This window comes from Zonotrichia albicollis, chromosome 4, assembly GCF_047830755.1.
Source record: "Zonotrichia albicollis isolate bZonAlb1 chromosome 4, bZonAlb1.hap1, whole genome shotgun sequence".
NCBI lineage: Eukaryota > Metazoa > Chordata > Aves > Passeriformes > Passerellidae > Zonotrichia > Zonotrichia albicollis.
Genome location: NC_133822.1, coordinates 52,266,310 through 52,288,681, shown reverse-complemented (window position 1 = coordinate 52,288,681; position 22,372 = coordinate 52,266,310). Strand labels below are relative to the sequence as shown.

The 22,372-nt window shown below is 37.4% G+C and overlaps 1 long non-coding RNA gene across 1 annotated transcript; it reads right to left on the bottom strand.

Annotated features, from left to right (window-relative positions):
- Positions 1–2,975: 2,975 nt before the first annotated feature.
- Positions 2,976–21,194, bottom strand: LOC141728845 (uncharacterized). The gene is made up of 3 exons (XR_012580082.1): positions 20,824–21,194; positions 11,551–11,644; positions 2,976–4,295 (listed from the first exon to the last, which is right to left on the bottom strand). It is a non-coding gene; the product is annotated as an uncharacterized LOC141728845 (long non-coding RNA).
- Between the last annotated feature and the right edge of the window lie 1,178 nt (positions 21,195–22,372).

The following is a 22,372-nucleotide window of genomic DNA, read 5'->3' as shown; positions in this document are numbered from 1 at the left end:
TCTTATTACTTTTTTTGTACTGAAAAAAATCCTTGACCAGATACCCTTAAGGGAGTATCCACTCTCTCATAAAAAGGGAGACAATGAAAATTATGTATTATTTTAAGGTTTTAAATGGCATTGTGTGAGAGACCATGTGTGACTGCCAAAATCAGGCAACATGATTGCATTTCCAGTGACACCATTTTCTACCAATTTGTGCTTGTTCTAATTTGGTGCTTGTGGGTAGAAGTCTTGGCTATACATTTTGTGACTCAAGAAGGGCCGTATGTTGATGAATGAGATACTGAGGAACTCCAGTCACATGGGCTTTTCTTATAGCTAAAACTTTTGGAGTCTGGCAAGGGAGAGACTGCTGCAGTACTAAAATTTAGTTACTTTTCCATGGTAGAATTTCAAGATAACTATTTAAGCAGCATGATGGCAAACAACTAGACTAAGAAAGAGGTCAGTAGCTAATGGTGGTTTTGGTCATGCATGACAGAATTAGGAAGCAAAGCCATTATGAGATAAATTCAGGGCAGTCAGAAACATTTGTGTTATTTCTGCATTAATATTAACATTATTAATTTTTATCGTTAGAGAATGATGATAGTAGGTCAAAGATTTTTACAAACAAAGATCAAGTGAAGTTCTCCTTAAAAGATCTTTCATTTCATGCAAGACTGGATGCTTCAGAGAGTGGAAGGTGTAGGAAACTATATAAGCACAGAAGCCAATGTATTGATTTGCAAACACCACAAACATTTTCTGCACTGGTTTCTGGAGTGTGTTACAGACATATCAAGTCTCACACTTCCTGTGATAAGTGCAGTTGTTTACACTTACATTCTCCTATTACACACTGATATTCCATGTTTGGTACTAAAGCACAACAATGTTTCACTCAGCATCTGTATCTTATAGAGCAATAGAGAAGATTTGGTGCTGCATAGCATTTGGGAAGATTTCCTCGCAGGGCTACCAGTCAAAGAAAAGCTCTGCTAAAAGGTGCAGCAGCTTTTTTTTTCTGTCCTGAGAAATTATGAGCATATGCTGGTGCCTGTGCAGTCTGACAAGTAGTATTCCCTATACTAGGGATCAGAAAGCTTGATACTAAAAAAAGAAATAAAGGGGGAAGGAAACATCCCAAAGGGGGATGTTTTGTGGATGGAAAGAGAGGGAAATACCCCTGCTCTTTCTTAAGCAGAAGCAGGACAAATTACAACCAGTAGAAAAGGCTGTCCAAGGAAATTCTAGTTTAATGCAATCTGGAAAAGTACCACCAGTCTCATAATTTGTCATTGATATAACCATATTCACAGTTTTGGAAGCTATATAAAACACTATCTATTTTTAAAAATCAGAAATTGCAAGCATAAATCATTCGGCCAGTTTGCACAAAATGTTTTTTATAGAGCTGCTTTATCAAAAAATAAAGTGAAAATAGTTAATTATTCTAAAAGTGTTGTCATTCTATTTCAAGAGTTCTATTGTCATTGTATTCTAAAGGTTCCATATTGTTAGAGTTTCATATCTCCTTGATGTTTCTTGTAGGCAGCTCCTCCAAGCACTGACTCTTTCTTCTACTCACAGTAGACAACTGACCCCTCAACCAACCAATCCACTCTTTTATAACACTGTTCTTATGGGCTACAGCTGTGGCCTGTTCACATCAGGCCTGCTCCTAATCTTTAATAATTAACCCAGCTGCAATGCAACTCTTTAGGGGTTAAGGTTACTTCCTATACTATCTTTATTTAGTTCTATTCTATCCCCCTACATAAAACCAAAATGGCTAAAAGCCACAACAAACTTACATGCATAATAGCAGAGTACGTTCTAATTTAAGTTGTCATATTTTCATTAAACATTATGTGAAGATTATCATTCATAGAATCCCAGGTTGGAAGGGACCTCAAACATTTTCTGGTCCAATTTTTCTTGGTAAAATCCTATTCTAGATAACATTAAATTGTACCCATTACTCTTTCTCTTTTCCATATGACTCCACTTGAGTCTCTATTTTCTTTATAGTCATCCTTTAAACACTGTAATATGGTGGTAAGGTCTCCCTTAAGCCTTCTTTTCTCAAGCTGAACAAACCCTGTTTTCTCAGCCTTACTTCATATGGCAGGATTTCTAGTCCATTGATCATGCTTGTGGCCCATGCCTGGACCCTCTGCAGCCAGTCCACACCTTTTTAGCATAACAAAAACCAAAACTGAACACTGTGTGGCCTGATAGTTGCTGAGTGGGATAACACCTTTGTCTCTTGGTGACATCCTTATTAATGCAGTCTGGCATCCTGTTGTGTTCTCTGCTGCAGAGCGCACTGTGCATTCATACCTTGAAGCTTGCTGTCCACAAAGGTTCCTAGGCCCCTTCTTATAGAGCTGCTCCTCAGTCAGGTAGATCCCAATCTGTGCTTCGCTCCTGGATTACGGTTCCTATATAGAAAGCCCTGGGGAAATACAGGTGGATAATTTCCATCCTCACTCAACATCAGCTGAGCAGGTTATTTGTCCCAGAAGATTATGTTTATCAAGAATGATTTGCCCTTGATGAATCCATGCTGGCTTTTCCCAGTCGTGCTCTTCATCTGAACTGTGATAGCCCTTAGGAAGATTCATCAAACAACTTAATTCAATGTTAGATAACATAAAACTAACAGGCCAGTAATGAATGTAACTGAAAAACCAGCAGTCTGGAAAAAGTGGTATTAAGATTGGCTGTAAAAGTTTTGTTTCCTTCTAGAAGAGCATCTTATTTATACTTTCCTGATATTGATACTTACATAGTTGTTTATAAGACTATAAAGTTGTAATACTTGTTTTCATTTTAGTAAACTCAAAGAGAAGAGCAAGACTGAAAAAACTGTCTGGTAATATATTAAAGGAGAAAATTGCTCACTCTTAATAATTAGTGTTTTCCATTTCAGATAGAAATGTATTTTATTCTTTTAGAACAAATAGTTACAGAATTTCATTCTTGCTTGTAATTTAGTTAAGTTATTCTATTTACATTTTTAGAACCGTGCAGGAGAATGACAGCATCGTATCTTCCCATTACATTTTTTAGCATAGCAACATGTAATACGGTCTGTTCACTTACACAAACTGACAAAGTTTGAGTTTCATTCAAACAAGAATGTTTTTTCCACTTAAAGGCAGCAAAAAACCTTAGTGTCTGATGTCAATTGAAGTAACAAAATTCTTCTACTTGAGTTTGTAACTATTTAAGCAATATAACATGTTGACATTTGCAGAGAAATATACTCAAACAAATGATAGGTATACAGCAAGCAATCATTTTATTACTGTCCTGTGGGGAACAACTTTAAATAGTTTATTAATATGCCAGTCACTGGAAAACAGCAGAGCGCTGTAGACAGGCAGCAGAGGGGGTTCAGGTTTATGCTGATCTCAAAAGAACAGTACTTGAAGTTTCACAAGGGAGGGGGAACATAAAAAGGCAGTTTCTAAATCAATTGCACTTTTTAAAAATGTTACAGCAGATTTTCAGGATTTACACTTACAATCTTCCAGATTCTTAGTCCCTTGTGCAGGAAGATTTCCTACATAATGGTAATGCTGAAGCCGTAGTGCCGCCTGTTTTGCTCTCCTGAGGGAGGAAGTGGTGGATATGTGGCTAACCAGTTTCCATAGCAGAAGCCCTCCTGTCCTGGCCCAGCTCATCTTCCTTTTGTTAGTCCCCTTCCCATGGTGGTAACTGTTTCACTGCCCCAGTTCAATATCTTCCAGGTTGGATCACAATTTTTTATAAATTGCCACACCTTTCACAGTGCAACTTTGGGCCAAAAAAAAAAGGTTCACAGTCTCTAATATGTTTCTATCTTTGATCCTGGTTCACTACAAAACACGCTAAGTCACTTTAAAAAGCACAGTATGAATAGTAAGGTCAGAGCAAACTTACCTTCATCCTGTTAAACATGGGATTTTTTGCCAATATATCCGTATTATATCCATTTGTTGAACACAGAGGCTTTTTCACAGCCTTTTTGAGTTTGATGACTTTTCAGGAGACACTGCTGCGTGGTAATTTGAAAAGCCCTCTGCTGATTTGTTACCATTTTATCTTTTTGATAAGCTATGTGGCTTTATTTCCACCAAAGGACAGAAAAGTTAATTTCAGTTCCACATCACCCCATTCATTATCTCCTTGGGTAAGCTTGGTTTCAGTTTTGACCAGCTGAGGGTAGGCATTTTGAGCAATAATCCAGGACACACTTCAATTAACTCAATTAATTTGTCTGAAGCTCTGTTGATCCTTATCTCTGTATCATGTGGTTACACCTGCAGTGAAAAAAAAAGGGAGAGCAATAAGCATAATTCCTCCAGCATTTCTGAACAGTGCAAGGTCTCCCCTTTCCTCTTCTTGTAGGAAACAACAGTACCTGCATCTGCATAATCTAAATATCCCTTCTTGTTTTTTATTCTTCAGTTTTAGAAAATTGAGAGGAAAACCAGAGTGATACACAATTTCTTTCAAACTCAAAAAAGGCAATGTGGACCTTCTAGTCTATTTGGACAGCTTTGCCTTGTTCCTGCAACCAGTCTTCCAAAAACAAGAAAAGGAAAGAAAATGTGAGGGGAAAGGCTTTTTCTGGAAAATTAATTCATGAGAAGAAGCCAGCAGAAATTACTTTACCTGGACTGTGATTTGGGTACAAAGGCTAGTGACAGCAATGAAACATGAAAGAAAGCAGTTAATATGTGCAGAGTTTATCAAGAAACTTAATGAGATGGCTTCTTTCACCAGTTATTATCCAGTGATTACCAGTTTACAAAAACACCAGTCTGAATTCTTCAAAGACTGGGGCTCTTTCTTGGAGCTTTGAAGGAGAAGGAATAAATTTTCTTACCTACTTTCTCACTGAAATAAGGCCTCTGCACTGGGAAGTGACAAGAGATGAGCATTGCTGAATGATGAAATGTGAAGTACTCAGTCATTCAGCACAGGGAGGAACAACACAGGCTGGTGGGTCACATTCCTTTCCAAAGATGTATGCACTAGCACTACTATTCTGAGGCCAGTGGAGGTATGTTTATCAGAGAAGACACTGTCAGTGACTGACTCAGATAAACTTTGTCAATATCATCAGTTCAAGGGCTGCATTTGTTGTCTCGCAGTGCCCTTGCATGCCACCAGGCACTTAGTGAGAACACGACTTAGTTCAACAGAGATCACACACTGCAAGACACACATCCATATCCAATGAATTTCTGGTTTATGAATTAATAATATTCCAGCAAAACCCACATGCAAGGGTGGACATCCAACCCAGCAAAGCCCAAATACAAGGTGGGCACAAGGGGGAATACCATCAGCTTTGAGTTTGAAAATTCTGAGGCTATGTAAAAGGAGGAAAGGAAAATTACTTTCCCCCCACTTCTTTTCCTTCCTGTCTTTCTTCAACTCCATTTATTCCAGTCAGTTTGTCTAAAACAATGAAAATTACGCTTCACTAGCTCACCCTTAATAACAACTTCTGCTATTCTCCTTTTCGCAGGGAACTTCTTGCTATTTCAAAACACATCCTTCTGCTTTTTCTCATTCTTTCCTACAATATCAATCTTGGTGATTGTGAAATAATGTAACAAAGGTACCTTTTATTTTTTTATTGATTTGTCAATTCTTCAAAGCATACACTGTGCTACTTCTACATCTAAGGAGGCAACTTTTAGAGAAAATTTTTTCAAAAGGATCAAAAATCCCTAAACACAGATCTTGATATTTCATTACAAAGAAAAATATCTCCCAGGATGGTTTTCTCACTTTGGGAGGTAGTATAATAGTCAACAAGTTTCTCAGTGTACCACTTATTTTCCAAGAATTTTTCAAATGGTTTTTTGCTCCTATTTTTCAGAAAAAACCTTCTTTACAGATATTCAATTTCTAATAATGGAGGATAGTAATTTATTTACTTAGTTTAAATGACTCAGAGTTGTCATAATCACTGTAGTTGTGTATTCTGCGAATCCACTTGCTCAGAGGGAAGATAGTATTGGACTAATTGCATATGAAGAAGAGACATAGGTCTTCCCTCTTTACCTTTTCCCCATAAACAAATAAAGCAATCTTGGCTGCTTCTTATCCTAGGGGACTTATTTCACTAAAAAATCCCCATCTAGATTTTGTCATAACTCTCTCCCAATTAGTCAAGACTAAGAATCTCGTCTATTCTAATCTAGGTACAAAGGCAGAATTCACAGAATACATGAGGAAAGTGTATAAAGTGTAGGAATAAAGGATAATGTTATATTTTATGTTACAAAACCAGATCCAACATGTTGTCTAATAGCTAGTAGCATAAATTCCAACTGAGGAAACACAGAAAAGTATATTAGCATAACATATGATGTCATAAATAATAATTAAATAATAACCTATGAACTTTTTACATTATTATACACATATTTGTGTTTCTATATCATATATATTATGGAAAGAAAGAGACATCTGACTCTACTGTTAAGTGTTCTCAAGTTCAATGTTCATAAGAGCAAGCCCTTTCCTGGGCCAAACTCCATCATATCTATAACACAGTTGTCCAGCTCCCTTTTTCCTCATTTAAACAGTCATTGTCCATCCCAGCCAAGGTTTTGAGTATAAATTTCTTTATAAAAAGAGTTACATCTTCATCTTACCACTCAGCTATGTCACCATGGCGCAATAAAATTTCAGCAATTACCGAGAGACACCATCCTAGTTTAGGTCAGCAAAGGTCAAATGTTTTTATTTTGCAGTCTGAGTGTGATGTGATAGAAAGCACAGTTTTGATTTAAGCCATTAAACCATAAGTTAACACCATTCCAAAACATGTGGTTCCTCTTTTTTTATTTTCTATTTCCAAGTTTCAAGCTATATAATGTTATTAAAAAAGAAAGGTTTCCCTTTTTTTATCCAGAAGACAATATATATAAAAACAAAAATCTTTATTAATGAGGTAGATATATCAGTTATAGAAATATTTAAACAAACACAGAAACTTGGAGTATCTAGATATCAGGAACTGAGGGCCATTGAGTACTTAAGCTGACACCATTTTGAGATATCACAGAGCAAATTCTTGGAGCTTCCTGAAGAAAATATCTTTAAGATCTCTTTCTCAGGCTGCATTATCTAAATTTTGGAGGACTCCAAATTATTACCTTGTGGAAGATTAGATCTATTGAGCCAGTTAAACTTTAATTAAGGAAAGCAAATTAAAATAGAAATCTGGATTCTCAGTATAATTGTAATCAGTCGTGCTTAAGAAAAATTCACTCAAACTAGAACTGTTGCAGAGCATGATACTGTGATGATGAGAGGAAAGGAGACTTGGTTAGCCCAACAGAGTTTATAATGATATGCATTAGCAGAACATAGGGACAACAAATTAGTACAAAGTGACTGTGATGAAATTTAGGGTGGAAAGAAAAAATAGAAAAAGTCTGTCAAAAAGTACCGGGCTATGGCAGAAAATTCTAGAGTTAATTAAATCTATTACATGATGGATCACACGAGCTGTAACTTCTGAATTAATTTGCCCGCATCCAGATACAATTCCTCCTTTTCTTTTTCCTAAAGGAAAATTCACCTGGCACTAGAAAGCAACTCCTAAACTTTCAAACCTTCCCCAACTGGATTGCATGCATGGAAAGAGCTTTTTGGTCATACATATTCAGATTTTTTCTGTATTCACAGGATCAGTATCATTCCTGAACTTCCTTTGGATGATTTTGATTATGTAGGTGAATTCATATAATCCTGAGATTGAGATGCATTTCTTGGTCAAAAGAGGCAGTTGTGGGGAGTCATGGAATAATCATGGGAAGAAATAATTTAATAAAGCCTAATTTAGTATCTGCTTCAAAACTCTTAATACTGAGCTTCCTTTGTGACTCCTCTGCTACTTAAATATATTGCTTGTTACTATAAATATGACAACGTTTCAAAAAGCATTCATTTATGGCTGACTGCTTTAGTGGCTTAGTGAAAGTCAAGTGGATTATTTTTGCAATATGTTCCCCACAATTAAACCTTCTGTCCCAACCTGACAAAAACCAAGAATGTCCCAGAAGAACTCTAAACTGTAGTTTGTGGAAACCAGTAATGCTGCTGTGCTTGTTTTTATTAACCATCTTCACTAGATAGCAACATTGGCAAAGAACTAGTTTTTGTTCTCGACTGCAATTGTGACAATTGTTTCCAGTCTGGGGCATTAATTTTTGACCTGTTAAACCAGAAGGATTCCCGTGGTAGCAAAAGGGCAAGTTCAGCCTGCCATTTGTGAAGCTTCATTTAGTTCTGCCCTAAATGTTGTCCAGAAAGGAGGTGGAAAGGTCAAGAGAAACCCAGAAAACAGAGAACTGTGTTCTTCCCTCAGTTAAAATGGGTATGGTGAGTTTAAAAAGCAGCAGTAACCCTTCCTCTGCGCTCTGTTTTTAATCAAGTGATCCTGGTTTCAGTGTAGTCCAGGGTGTAACTGGCAGCTGTTAAGGAGTGAAAGTACCACCTGTGGCCATCTGCTTCAGTCTCCAGACTACCATGGATAAAGATGGTGGTAACTGACTTTTGCTAGAATTCATCCTGGCACTTACAGATACCACAGAGCTTGCTAAGGTATTGCAGCCTCATGAGTTAACTCACTGTACACCAATTAGTGCTTCTTATTAACTCTGTGCTGATTGATAGGAGTTTTCCATGAACTGGCATGGGATACAATTCATTTATGAAAGAATTATAGTAGAAATATATAGAATTGGAAACGACAAAGTAGCTATCTTATTCTTGGATGATTTTCATGGCCAAAGGCAAAATGAGAAGTCATGAGAAACTCTTCAGTAAATTAGGATTCAGGGTTTCTCATCATATTCTCTTTAGTGAATATTTCAGAAATGTATTTTGCTGCCACCAAAAACTGCAGCATGAGCTAAAATTTTCAGCTGTATGGCTGCAGCAAGTACAGAATAAAATAGAAAATATGCTTTAAAATTGCCCATGACATGACACAATATTTACCTCTCACCCTGAGTCAGCATGCGTAGGTCTATGGCAAGCAGTCAGACTTTTGGGGGGGTTTCCATATCCATGCATATAGCTGCTAATAACATTCTAACCTCTGACTTCTTAATTATTACCTTCTACTTACATCATTCAGCAACTCAGTGTTAAGATCCTGTTAACATATTAGCACATTAATAGATTTTTTTTTATTACTAATTATATTTCAGGATTGCTTTTCACAATGCCCTCCTGCTAAGTGCATGTCATCTCCTTGATTCTGCTCTGATGTACTGACGCTATAGTTAAAAATGGCAAATAACTCACTCGTGACATTACAGGTACATTTGGTACCTTTCTCTCCTCTGATTATAGACATATCACCTCATTAAACACTGCTATAAGAACACTAACTGAGCCCTTCCTTTTAACAAACTTCCACTGCGAAACTAAAAGCTAAGCCCTTCTCTTTTAATGAATAAGTAGCACTGCCTCCATAACTGGGAGGGCTAGGAAGTGGTGCAAGACCACACCATATTTCAGCCAGCATTTATTGCTACAGAGGTGGTATTTTTTTCATGTCTGATTTCAAGCATATTTTTAAAGGTCTTCATGTGCCCTTTTCAGATTGCTTCTTTTATTAAAAATGTTGATGTTCGTTGTCAGAAAGGTTACTGTATTTGTGTATGTGCCACACTGGAGAGGATTACTCCATACAACCATTCAGAAGCTGTATAGTACTACAGATACAATGAAAAAACTAGTATAGCTCGTAAACATATGTATACCAAATAATGTAAGTATGTACAATAATATATATTGTAACACTAGGTCAGACTCTAATTTGGAACCTATTGCTTTAATAAACAAAATCAGTCACTTTTTTCTCCCAGTCAAATTGCATACTAACTGTAAATTGTATCATGGCACTCACTGGTTTCCTCTCCTGAAGATTCAAAAGTATAAAAAGGCTTTACCATCGTCCATAAATGAGTCTGTAGCCTTGGGAAGGTCCTCTACCCATTGGAAATAGCCTTCCAGCTATAGACATGGAAGTCCTTCCTTTCTGAGTTTGTCAGTGATCAGAAGGAAAAACAGATGGAGAAATAAGCACAAAGTGGAACACTCTTCCCTTAGAAATTCTTGTCCCTTAGCTATTACAAGGACATGCAGTGATAGGACAAGGAGGAATAGCTTGAAATGAAAGGAGGGCAGGTTAGATTAGATATTAGGAAGAAGGTGAGGGTGGTGAGGCATTGGAATGGGTTGACCAGAGAAGTTCTGGCCATGCCATCCCTGGAAGTGTTCAAGGCCAGGCTGGATGGGGCTTTCAACAAACTGGTCCAGTGGAAGTTACCCCCGCCCATGGCAGAGGGATTAGAACTGTGGGATCTCAGCACCTCAGGACTGAGGTGCCGAGCCACTGAGACCACCCTTGGGGGGCTCGGGAGTCCTGGAATGTTGCCAGAAGTGTCTGGTGGCTGGACTTTGATCCTACACGGGAGACGACACCTGTATGAGGATAGGAGGACTTCACCGGGGTGAATGGTGAAGGGATTAGTTAATTAGAGGGTGAGACACAGGGTTTAGGATTTATGTACAGGGGGGTTTAGAGAAGTAAGATGGAGGAATTGGGGCGTGTCCTGTCCTTCTTCTTCTTCTTCTGTTTTTATGTTTATTAATTGTTTATCTAAAAGATTTTCTTTCGGCCCGACAGAGGTCTGCTCAGCAGCCAGCCATGAGCACACTGTCCCGCCCTCCGGACAGTCACCTATCTTTATACCCATAGCTACGTGTACAATATTTATTATTTTTCCCCAATACCATTTATTCTTATTGCCCGGTGCACTTTTAGTAATGACCAATCCCAAAGTGCCACCATCACCAAAGAAGATGGAGGAGAAGAAGAAGAAGAAGATGATATTTAAGGTCCCTTCAAACCCAAATTATTCTATAATTCTGTGATATTCTCTGGTGAAACGTTCCACCCAAGACATGGATCAGGTCACAGGGCCCCTCCTCTCTGCAGGAGCTCACAAGAAAGGAGTCACCACAGACACAGTTGTACACAGTCCTCCTTAGGCACAGCAAACTCTCCCAACAGCCTATGCCCGCCCATTCTACACTTGCTAATTATTTCTGAGTTCCTTTTCCTTCCTTTAAGTCTGATTTTCATACTGGTATGTTGAGGTAGAGCTCCATGATCTCATCACAGTTTGTCAATCCCCATTTTGGCAGTAGCATGCCTGCATAACTGTTCACATGGTACCTTTGAAAGGTATAAAACACATTTCATCAGAAATATATGCTGCAGCAATATAACAGTGCCCATTGAAGTCTTGACTCATTTTCATGGCCAAAGGCAAGATGAGTAGTAGTAACTAATTCTACAGAAGATGAAGATTTAGGGTTTCTCATTTTTCTTTGCTGAATATTTAGATAAAATGCATTTTATAGCTGCCAAAAAATTAGAGCACAAAACACAATTTGCAGTTCCATTACCCAAGATAAATTAATACAGTACGACAAAGTGATTCAACAGACTTGCTCTGTTATTATTACCTGTTTCAGAACTCCCAAATAAAATCAGTCAGTTGCAATGTATGGTGTTCTTCCCAGATCTCCATTAGTTATTTTGTACCTTAAACATGAATAGCTGGTAGAAAGGGAAAGGTTATATTAATGCCTCTAAATACTGTACAAAATAATTAAGTTGTCAAAAGCAAAAATAACAAGCTTCTTTTAGGATTTTCCTGATACTAACAATTTGGTAATATTAGTAGTTAATGAGACACACATCCTAAAGGGTTATTAAATTACTTTACAAATGACAGTCCAGGAAATAACATTATTTGCATTTTAAACTGAGGAAATTGAGGAATAGAAATGCTACGAGACAAAACATAAATGGTAAATCACATTGAAGCCATAAAATCAGAAATGGTGACAAAAATTCATTTAGCTGCATTTATCTGTGTCGAGCTAGGAGTATAGTCACACCACCCTCCCTTTGTTGAGATAGAGAGTAGCCCAGAAAATACATTTTTGCTGTTATTAACAAAAGGCTTTATATTGCCCTCACAGTGCAAGGGCCTGAGTACTTACCAGGGATTGTCTTGGCGTGGCTTAGCCATGATATCAATTGTCTAGAAGTGAGGCAACTATTGCCATAAGTTTGTTTTGCCATAAGTTTTATTTTATAACAACAAGTGGGTTAAATAATCTAGAACTCTAGAGCAAAAATTGAAAAGTTTATCTGAGGTACCAGACTGCAAATGCCAATGACAATCAACCAGAATCCAACACGTGGTCATTATACAAGTGCAGCCTCATGCGTAGTGTGGCACTAGTTGTAAAGGAAAAAGCAAATAGAAAAGCTTAATAATCTGAAAACCATTAAAATAACCTATATATTATACCATATAAGTCTGTGTGAAGAAAATATATAAAAGTAAATCCAAGCAGATGCAAGACTGAAAAAATCCGTGTCACGAACATCATGCTCCATCTGACAAAGACCTCAGGAGTCTGATGACATTTTATAGTTCCCTTTTCCATTCTACTGAAGTATTGAAGGGTCAGTCTTGGACTCAGAGGGATATTGAAAGGGTGAGGACAACAACATTGAACAAAGGGAAAAATATTAGGAAGGTTTAGTATAAATATGTTAATACTATTGATGAAGATGCTCTGTGTTAGTTTGAATTATTAGCCTGTTAAAACATTGACTGGGTGGGCAACAAATTCTTATCTCCATATATATGGCATCATTTGCTCATAACAGAATTTTGAGCATAGTGAGACACAAAGCCTGGTCAGATGCCAAGGCACACAGACTAACATAAGGTACATGGGCCTTTCATTCCCAGAGTGAAGCTCTGTAAGTTCTTCAGGAGCTCATACATTCCCATCCAGCAATAATGCCCTATTTATAGACTCAGCGATGAATTCTTCCTCTATATTTAGAGGAAGTGACACTGCTTTCAACATATAATAATTATGGAAGATCCGAATGCAAAACTAGTTTTCTAATATGAATTATAAATAAACAATATCCCTTTTCAGAAGGAGCAACTGAACTCCTGGTCAGTTTCAAAGATAGTAATCAGAGGCAGAATTTCAAATAACACTTTTTCACAAAAAGTATTTCATCCTTCCTGATAATGGCTCTACTCCTTTCAGTCCTATAATACATAGTATTGTTGTATTCTGCCTGCACTGGAATGGTTGCATTTCAATAGGAGTTGCAATAACATTCTTTCTAATTCATATGCCCAAAAAACGCTAACATATAAATAAAACGCCATTTTTATTATTAGCTCCTTTCCAGTCCATTCTTTATAATGCAAAATTAGTACTTTTCAGCAGACTATCAAATTGTGAAATATCCTCTTTCTCTCTTATATTTGGTATCACAAAATACCATGGCAGATTATTCCTGTTCAGCAACATGATGCCCCAGCAGGAACATAGGAAAAAAAATACCCCAGCTTTTTCAAAACCATAGTTCCTGCAACAGGAACTTTATCTTTCATTACTTTAGAATTCATGATTTCTGAGTGGACAAGAATAAGAGTAGGAAATTATTGCTGATGAGCCTAAAACAAAACCAAACGAATAAAATCAGTATTTGGTAAAATCCTGGGCAAAGGAATAATGAGCAAAAATATTTTGGTGCTGCAACCAGTGCAAAAAAAACCAATATTGAAGTTAAACAATTCTGCATTTGAAATGTGGTAAGACTAATTTGGGATTGCAGGGAGCTTTCTGATGTGTTTCAGAATCAAGATTGTCCAGAAGTATAAATGGGAGGAAATTACTTAGGATGATTGAGAAAGCAGTACAGACATACACACAAACAAAAAAAGGAGTGATAAGTGTAAATGCATAAAATCCAGTAATGGGTAATAAACTTGCAAATGATAGCCCAAAAAAAAAATTAGACACAATATATAAAAGCTGTAGAGGGCATGGCAAAATGAATTAAAATATCTTGAGCCTTGTGGAAGAAATGAGATATTAACGGATAACATATCACAGGCAGAAATGCCCCAGGGTTTTTCACTTCATTTTTCACGAAAAGTTTAATAGTGATCAGATGATTCGTAAGATTGCTGTTAACAACAAAGGGATGTGAACATAGGCTAGAATAGAATAAAAATAAATCAAAGAATATTTAGGTATTCAGGAAAGTTATATATATATTCAAGTCACAAGGCTTGAGAAAATTTATTGTAGAGCAAATCCATCTTTGAATTGTTAGTGATTATCTTCTAGACTTCATGGCAAATAGATGAAATCTGAAAGGGATGGAGAAGGATAAATACTGATCTTAACTTTAGGAAAAAGAAAAATAAACACTTGGGGAATTAGAGATCAGTAAACATAACTTTATCTTTGCAGAATGATGCTGAAGTAAATGATTAAATAATCAATTTATAAGCTCCTAAAAGCAATGAAGTAGCTTTAAGCATCCACTGTCCATTTCTTGAAACGAAACCTTTACAATGACCAACCTGTTTGTCTTTACCTGGCTGTCTCTCCCTCAGCAAACAGTGTAGAATCCCAGGCCAAACTGTGATGAAACTGGGAAATGTCTTTGGCCCAGTCACTCTCAGCAGAAAATGGTGTGTCTGGTATTTTGGTTCTGGCTGAACACAGCCGCCTTGCAGGTAAAAGAGCCGGTAATTATAAGATAATTATCACAAGGTTGCATCACACTGTAGGATCACATTTGGTGGGAAGAAGGTAAGGCTGCACTACACATAATTTTAGTCAGTGTTTTCATGAACAATATCAATAATAGAAGAGCTCCTCATATTTGTAGATAATAGAGCTGAGGGGAGCTGCAAGCACTTTGGGGTGTAGGTTTAGAATTCAAAATAATTTTGATAAATTGTTGAAATGGGCTCAGATCAGTGCAACAAAATTCAATAGCAGCACCTGTGAAGTACACCAGGAAACTCATGGGCAGACAATAGAAGAAGGCAAACAAGTTTCTAGATGGCTACACTGCAAAAAAGGATCTGAGATATATAAAGGCTGTAAAACTGGAAACAAGTCAACAATGTGCTGTCCTTGCAAAGAAGGGTTACATTATTAAGAGTTTAGCATATAAGAAATAGAAAGTAACCATCCTGCTATCCAAGGCACTAGAGTGGCAGGCACTGGAGTCCAGTTTTCAGTAGCAAACTTTCAGGAAGATATAAGTAAATAAAAGAACGGTATTTTTAGGTTGAAAAAATCAAAAGGAAACTCAAGATCCAATCTGTCATTGCTGCTCCATGGTCTGTCACAATCTTCATGCCTCAGCTGACTCGTCCTGCGTAGGTCTTTTCCTTGACAGTTGGTTAAAAAAAAATCAAGACTAAATTCTTTCATAATACCAGCAAAATAATAGCTGGGGAAATTAAAACTGAAACAGCCTACTTCTCCACCTAAATCCTGATTTCTTACAGCGATTCTTAATAATTCTGGGATTGTAGTATGTAAATTAATCTGCCTTTGAAAAAGCACAACTAGACAGTACTGACTAGATTTAGTTCAGTGCATGACTTGTTCACTGATACATTTATGAGTATAAATCAATCTGCCACTTTTAGGACCAGATACTTGATAATATGCATAATCCTTAAAATATGCAAGATACAGATAAAAAATATGCAAGATACAGATAAAAAATATGCAAGATACAGATAAAAATTTCCTGTCTGTTATCAGGAAGCTATTCTAAATCAGCTCTAAAATCATATCAGTTTAAATCATACTTCTCAGCTGATTTCTGCTTTTATAGTGCTACTAGTGCTACCTCACTCCCAGAGTACCATAAACAAGGGATGCATTCTCACAGAAGAAACTTAGCTCATCTGTGGCACTTGAGTAGAGTGAAGTTTCTTACAAGACTTCAGGTAGATGGCAATAACAGTTAGATTTTATCAGCTGGCTCAGTAAGTAGAGAATTTCAGCTGGAAGATTATACACCCTTGTTTACATTGGAAGATGAAGCTGGAGGAATGGTATCCATCACATATGGATGTGTATCCATCATATATGGATATATACATCCTGCATGCCACACACTACATGAACTTTCGAGTGCCGAGAATGGCAAAAGAATGTCAATTTCTTTTTCAGGTAAGAGTCAAATAAACGTTGGAAATTTTTCAGCCCACACCCCATCAGACAGAGATAACCTGCAAAGCTGATTGTTCAGTCACATAAAAGGGTTCATTTTCAGAGATTTTAGGGTAAGCTTGTACTTCCTCCTCCATTTCAGTTTTCCATTGCTGGAGACAGCATTTCCACATTTCATAGCATATTTCTATTGCAGATAAGTATTATTTCTACTTTTTAAATTATTTTTTTTATTATATTCTCTCCTAAAATCTGACTAGGACAGAGCATGACCCACTAAAACTCATTAATAAGTACTAGAATGTTTCTTAGGAGTTTTAGCAGGGAATTCCTCTTTTCTACTATTTTTTTTTTTTACTTTGGGCTGCAGTCTGACATGACAGCACAAGGTCTAATTATTTGCTAAGGATTCACAGATAGATGGATAGATAAATAGAGGGAGAAAAGCAGTAAGGTAATTGCTTCTAATGGAGGGGGCGGGAGTGGTGGCAGAGCTTACAAATGCTCCTAAATCAGACTGTTTCTTTCCTTATATCAGGGCTTGTTCTATTTACAGAAATAGCCCTGATATTTCTATAAGAAATATTTCTATAAGAATATCTATAATATTTCTATAAGAAATACCAGATCTCAGAGAAAGATCTTTGAGAAATGCACAATTATCTGCTCCCAAGTTAAGCCCAGAGTAAAAGGTAGTATGTCAGGAGAAATCAGGCCAGATTCAGCAGATCAAGGGCTGTGAGGATGCTGCATGAGCAAAGCCAGGTTCAGCCAGTAGCAAGACTGGGTGTGGGTCCTTAGCAGGCATTAACAGAGCACAGGTCTGCGTGGTACATATTGTGAAATGTATGCAATGTACACTGCACTCGCACAAACACAAGCAGCACAACAGCCTCGTCCTGCTCCCACCTCTGACCGAGCAGAATGGAATACCAATAGTCAAAGAGTTCATATACCTCTCTATCTCAGACAGAAGGAGGGACAGAGAGAGACAGGGAGAGATATTCATGGCTCCCAGGGTCCCCTGCAGCCAACCCTGCTGCGCTTTGACCCTCTGCGTTCCTTTCAGCTGCACAGACCATCTTTTACTGCGCAGCTTAGCGAGAACAAGGCAGTCAGTGACTGTATATTGCATTCAGAGATGGGAAGGAGGTAGTTAATTAGGCAGGAGAGAAGCCCATTCAGGATTGTAAGAAGGGAAATCTACAGAGGACAGGCAAATCCTGAAATTGTGGGAGAGGGTTCTTCAATAACACTGTAAGAGAACAAATGAATCTTGGATTCTGAAAAGTGTATCACACTGAGAACAGTTATAGATTCATAGAAAAGAAAGTTTAGGGTTGAAAAGGACCTAAAAAGTCACCTAATTCCAACTCAACTGCCATAAACAGAGATATGTTTCAGCAGTAGACCAGGTTGATCTAAGCCCATTCTAACAAGGCCTTGAACACTTCCAGGGATGGAACATCCACAGACTCTCTGGGAAATCTGTTCCTGTGTCTCACCACCCTCATTGTAAAAATTTTGATCCTCATATCTAAAAAACATCTAATAAAACATTGACAAAACACACAGTGGGCAGAAGCTCAAACTAGTGCTTGTAAGTGTCACTTATTTATCACATATTTGATCTTGATTGGCAAAACATCTTTAAGTAAAATAAAATTTTTCAACCTCGCAAAGAAACCAAAAGGCTGTGATATTGGTACAACAGGGGAGATGTCCTGCACTTCATAGCAAAGAAAACCTGCCAGATGTTTGCCAATATATGCATGCTTCATGCCATGGCCCTTCACAGAATTCTGTATATAATAGAAGAGAAAGAATGCACAAGAGGAAGCCATACAAAAGGAAGGAGTAATAGGAATGGACATTTTGAGCAACAGAATAGGGAAAATATGTCAAGTCCATTTTGTCAGACACTTTCCCAATACTAATCTTCCCTGCACTGATGCCCCTTTTTTTTCTAATTAGATTCCTTATGAAAACACGACTGAAAGATTTATTTAAACAATTGTGCCGTCTCCATCCTTGGAGATTTTTTAAATTAATCTGGATGAAGCCCTGAATAACCTGCTCTGATCTGAAACCCAGCCTTGCTTTGTGTCAGAGGTTGCACTAGAAACCTCCGGAAGTTTCTTTCAGCCTGAATTTTCCTTTGATTCTGGGATCCTAAGAAACTTTGTACATCAAAAAGTTCATTTGCATATCTGAAAGCAGTCAAGGCAGTGGGCATGTTCTGATGAGTTTGTAAACATGTCATATCTGCAGATGTCTCTTTCTGCAGGCTATCAGTTTCAACTGCATATAAACACATGGCATAGAAGTTTGGCGTGGTTTTACCTCAAAAACTTTTGAGTTGAAACCAAACATTCCATTGAGCTTGAACCCAAATCATCTTAGAATGTCATTTTGTGACATCTGTCAGTATAAATATCATCAAACTATGACACAAGAAGAGGGTGATTTTCAGGGAGGAGTCATCCTCTCAGAGGAGCTGTCAGCCTCTTTAGCCTGCAGGGATGCGACAACAGATCTTGGAATTGTACCAGTAGCTCCTTTCTTGACAATTGTCTCTAAGCAGGCTCTTGATGTGCTTGGTTTTTATAGGTTGCCATAACAGAGCTGCTGCAGGATGATGTTCACATTATTCTTTTTTAAATTCATTGTGACTTTCCAAGATGGATTTTTCTGTCAGCAAAACCCACTTTCCCCTTTGCTAGCTGCATGAAGGATATAATTGATAACTGATGAGAATTATGCCTCTGCCAAGGAGTTTACATTGGCAGAAAGATGTGAAGGTGGAACTATCACACCTTTTGGTGCCCTGTTTCATTTAATGGATAGAAAGGAAATTTCACAATTATGGTTCTGAAACAGTGCATAGTGTCAGCTGATAAATATCAACTGGAGATGTGCTTGGAAGCACAGAACCAACCCAGCAATAGAACACAAAAATTAAGTTTTAAACATCTCATTTCATCTGAATAAAGCTCAAATGTAGTTTAAGCTCTCTTCCTCCTGTCCCTGTTTAATTTGGTTAGCTGCCTGTGAGCAGTTCATATTTTCATTCCAAGTTCCTTCTCCACTATCCTAAAGTTTTCTGTAAATAATGAAGATAATGCAAAAGATACAAAATAATGCAAGAATTGGGAGAAATCAAAACAATTACTGAAAAAAAAAATGTTGCTTTCATAAATTGAGTGTTAAAGGTGTTGACATGAACAAGAAGAAAGCTTAACTATGAACAACATTTTGATTTCCATTCAGGCAAGTAACTGGTGCCCTTTAGAAGCAGTCATTCATAACACTGGGGGAAATTCTCACTATGCTGAGCATGCAGCAACTGGTGGGATGTTCAAATGTCATGCTTGCTCTGTGAGGGCAGGAAACTATTGAAGAGTAAACATGTTCAAAGGGAAATAGTGCTAAGCAGGGTTTTATGGGTGTGGGAGATTTGTCCTGAGAGCAAGGTTGTTCTTTCCATTTAAGTTATGCCTATGGCAATTAAGAACTATGAAACATTTTTTACTGTATGGCAGACATGTGTGAACCAAGAAAAGCTAAAAATACTACCTTACTTAAAAAGTCATATAAAAATTTGCATAAAATCTTCCATGCAATCTTAGTTGCCATCTCAGCAAGATGGTTAAAGTGGTAAAGAATATTCTTGTTACGATACAGAATGTTATTATGGTATAAACACCCATGTTTTTCTTCCAATGTTTCTTATTTCTCTTCCTTTAAGCATATTGTATATTTATACACATCTTCTATTACTACAGTTTGGTTTTCAAAAACAAATACAGAATAGAGATCTAAAATATTAGAACACACACATAGACTGAACGCTAAATACAGGTGGATGTTGTTCACAGGTCTATTTTCTGCACTGTTTTCTGGACTTTTTTTTTTGGCTCAGATGTGCTACTAATTGTTAATACCTTTTACTAATATTTTCCATTTCTAACATATATTAGATTACATTGGTTAATTTCCTCTTGTAGACTGAGGAGATTATTGCAGGGACAAATGAACCCGCTTTGAGCTCATTTCTTATGGTCCCATGAAGGATGAGATTAACCATCACCATGTGGTGATGTAACCATAAAAAATGTCTGTTTATTTTACTGAACATTTTAAGCAATTCTGACTTCATGCTTTGATTTATACAGCTGATTATTAACAGTTCTGGAATCTAAGAAGGTCTCCAAATTCACTAAGGAGCCAAGAGAAATTAAGCACTTGAAAAATAGTATGCACAGATTATGCTGCATACTCCTGTCCTATAATAAAGGGTCATCTTGAAAGTGAGGATTGAATACCTTGTGATCACTCTACCCTTATCCTTTTTGATAAAGCTGCCTACACAACATGTTCAATGATGATGACTTTGAAATACAAACAGTCATCCAAATAGAAATGAGCAAAAGACTGAACAGATTTGTAAGATCAACTGGGGAAAAAAATCCCCATGAAATGAAAACCACTTCCTGATTCAGCACCAAACTAAAAGGAATTAGTCTAATTTGTATTGGTTACTAGCTCTATGGTAGGATTTTCTCTGGCCCAGGAGAGGCTAATTGGAACTACATCCAGCACACAGACAGTGAGAAAAATGCTTCTATTGCTTCCTCATAAATTTGTCTAAAAAACCATAGCACTGAGCACCTGCATCCAAATATCCCTCCTGATTCTCACCAGAGTCGTGTGCAGGAATGCCTCCAGAGCCATCTCAGATTTGCCAGCAATCCATAGAACTGTACGAAGAATAGCTCCATGATGCACAGTGGGGAAGGACTCCTGTTGGTGTGACAGGGATTTTGTGTTGGCTAGCCACATCCATCAGTTCTGTGTTTCTGTTGTGAAAAGCAGGATCCAAAGCAGGAAGACCTTTCTGGAAGCTCCAGTGTTAATCATATCCAAACACCTTTCAGAAGATCTGCACCTCTTCTTAGGCACCAAAGAAGCACCTACATCCCCAAGGATAGCAATTTTTCTTGTGGAGGGGGCTTCACATAATTCATTGTACCCCACAGCACATTCACAGCCCCTACAGTGAATCCTAGAAGCAGTACAGACCCAGCATGAATGCAGGCAAGAAAACTCTGGCACTCCTCCCAACGCTGGTATCTATGGTGCGCATGGTGCAAACATTGATTGCAAATGCATATATTTTAATGGAAATACCTAAAAACCTGTAGTATTGATATCAGGTTTTTAAAGAATTGTGGGTTTAATTTCTTTTTATTGGTGTGGTAAAAGGACTGCTAATCTGCACTTAGTATATTGCATCTGATAAATTTTATGGGTTTGATTCTGTAAGGGTTGATTTCTTGGTCAAAGAAAGTATTAATTTAAGTGCAAGCATCTATGCCTTCTACTTTAGAGACATAGAGTGTTATTTAATTGGCTTGTGTATATTGCTTGCTGATTTTTGATAGTTTAATAAAACCCTTTGGCATTGCTGTAGTTTCTCATTTCCTTACAATTAAGCAGAAAACAAGTCCTTAATAAAAATGCAGAACTTTATTAGACTTAGATTTATATACAATAAAAAAAATTCCAGACCAGTGCAGTCCAACTTGTGATTGCCAACAAGGTACAAAAATCCTTTTTTTAAATTATCAAACAATTCTTAATCTAAAAATAAATAAGAAAAAATAAAATAAAATGTTAATTAAAACTAAAGCACCAAGCCACATTGTGTAAATAACATTGTAAAGCATTCTACAGGCAAATTGAATGGCACTAATCTCTATTTTCTTCCCTACACCTACCTTTTCTGTTATGCATGGTAGAGCTGTAGCACAGCTGAACAAGTAGGGAGTATTTGTTCTGATCTTCCCACAATTACTCCAGCTGTGCATCCCCTAAAATCTGTGAATGTAGCTAGTAAATCCCGCATTTGGGTACTTGCTTCTTCCCTACCTGATGGATCGCCAATATCATGTTCCGTGCTTCTCTCAGCTCTTATTTTGAAACTGTGAGGAGCCCAGAGCTGCAGAAAATCCAATCTGTCTGCATTTCATGATGTCATGCAGAGAAATAGACCATAGCAGAATCTCAGTGTGAAGCAGAAATTAACAGCATTTGGTTGCACATTTCAGCTGCAGCAAACAGCATTGGTGCACAGGTTTTAATCCTGAGCAGCCGGAGGAGAGAAGGTGATTGTGTGGTCCGTGCTGCTCGTGGCCCCATACAAGCTGTGTGTGCTTAAGGGTTCAGATAACAGTGCCAGTCTCTCACC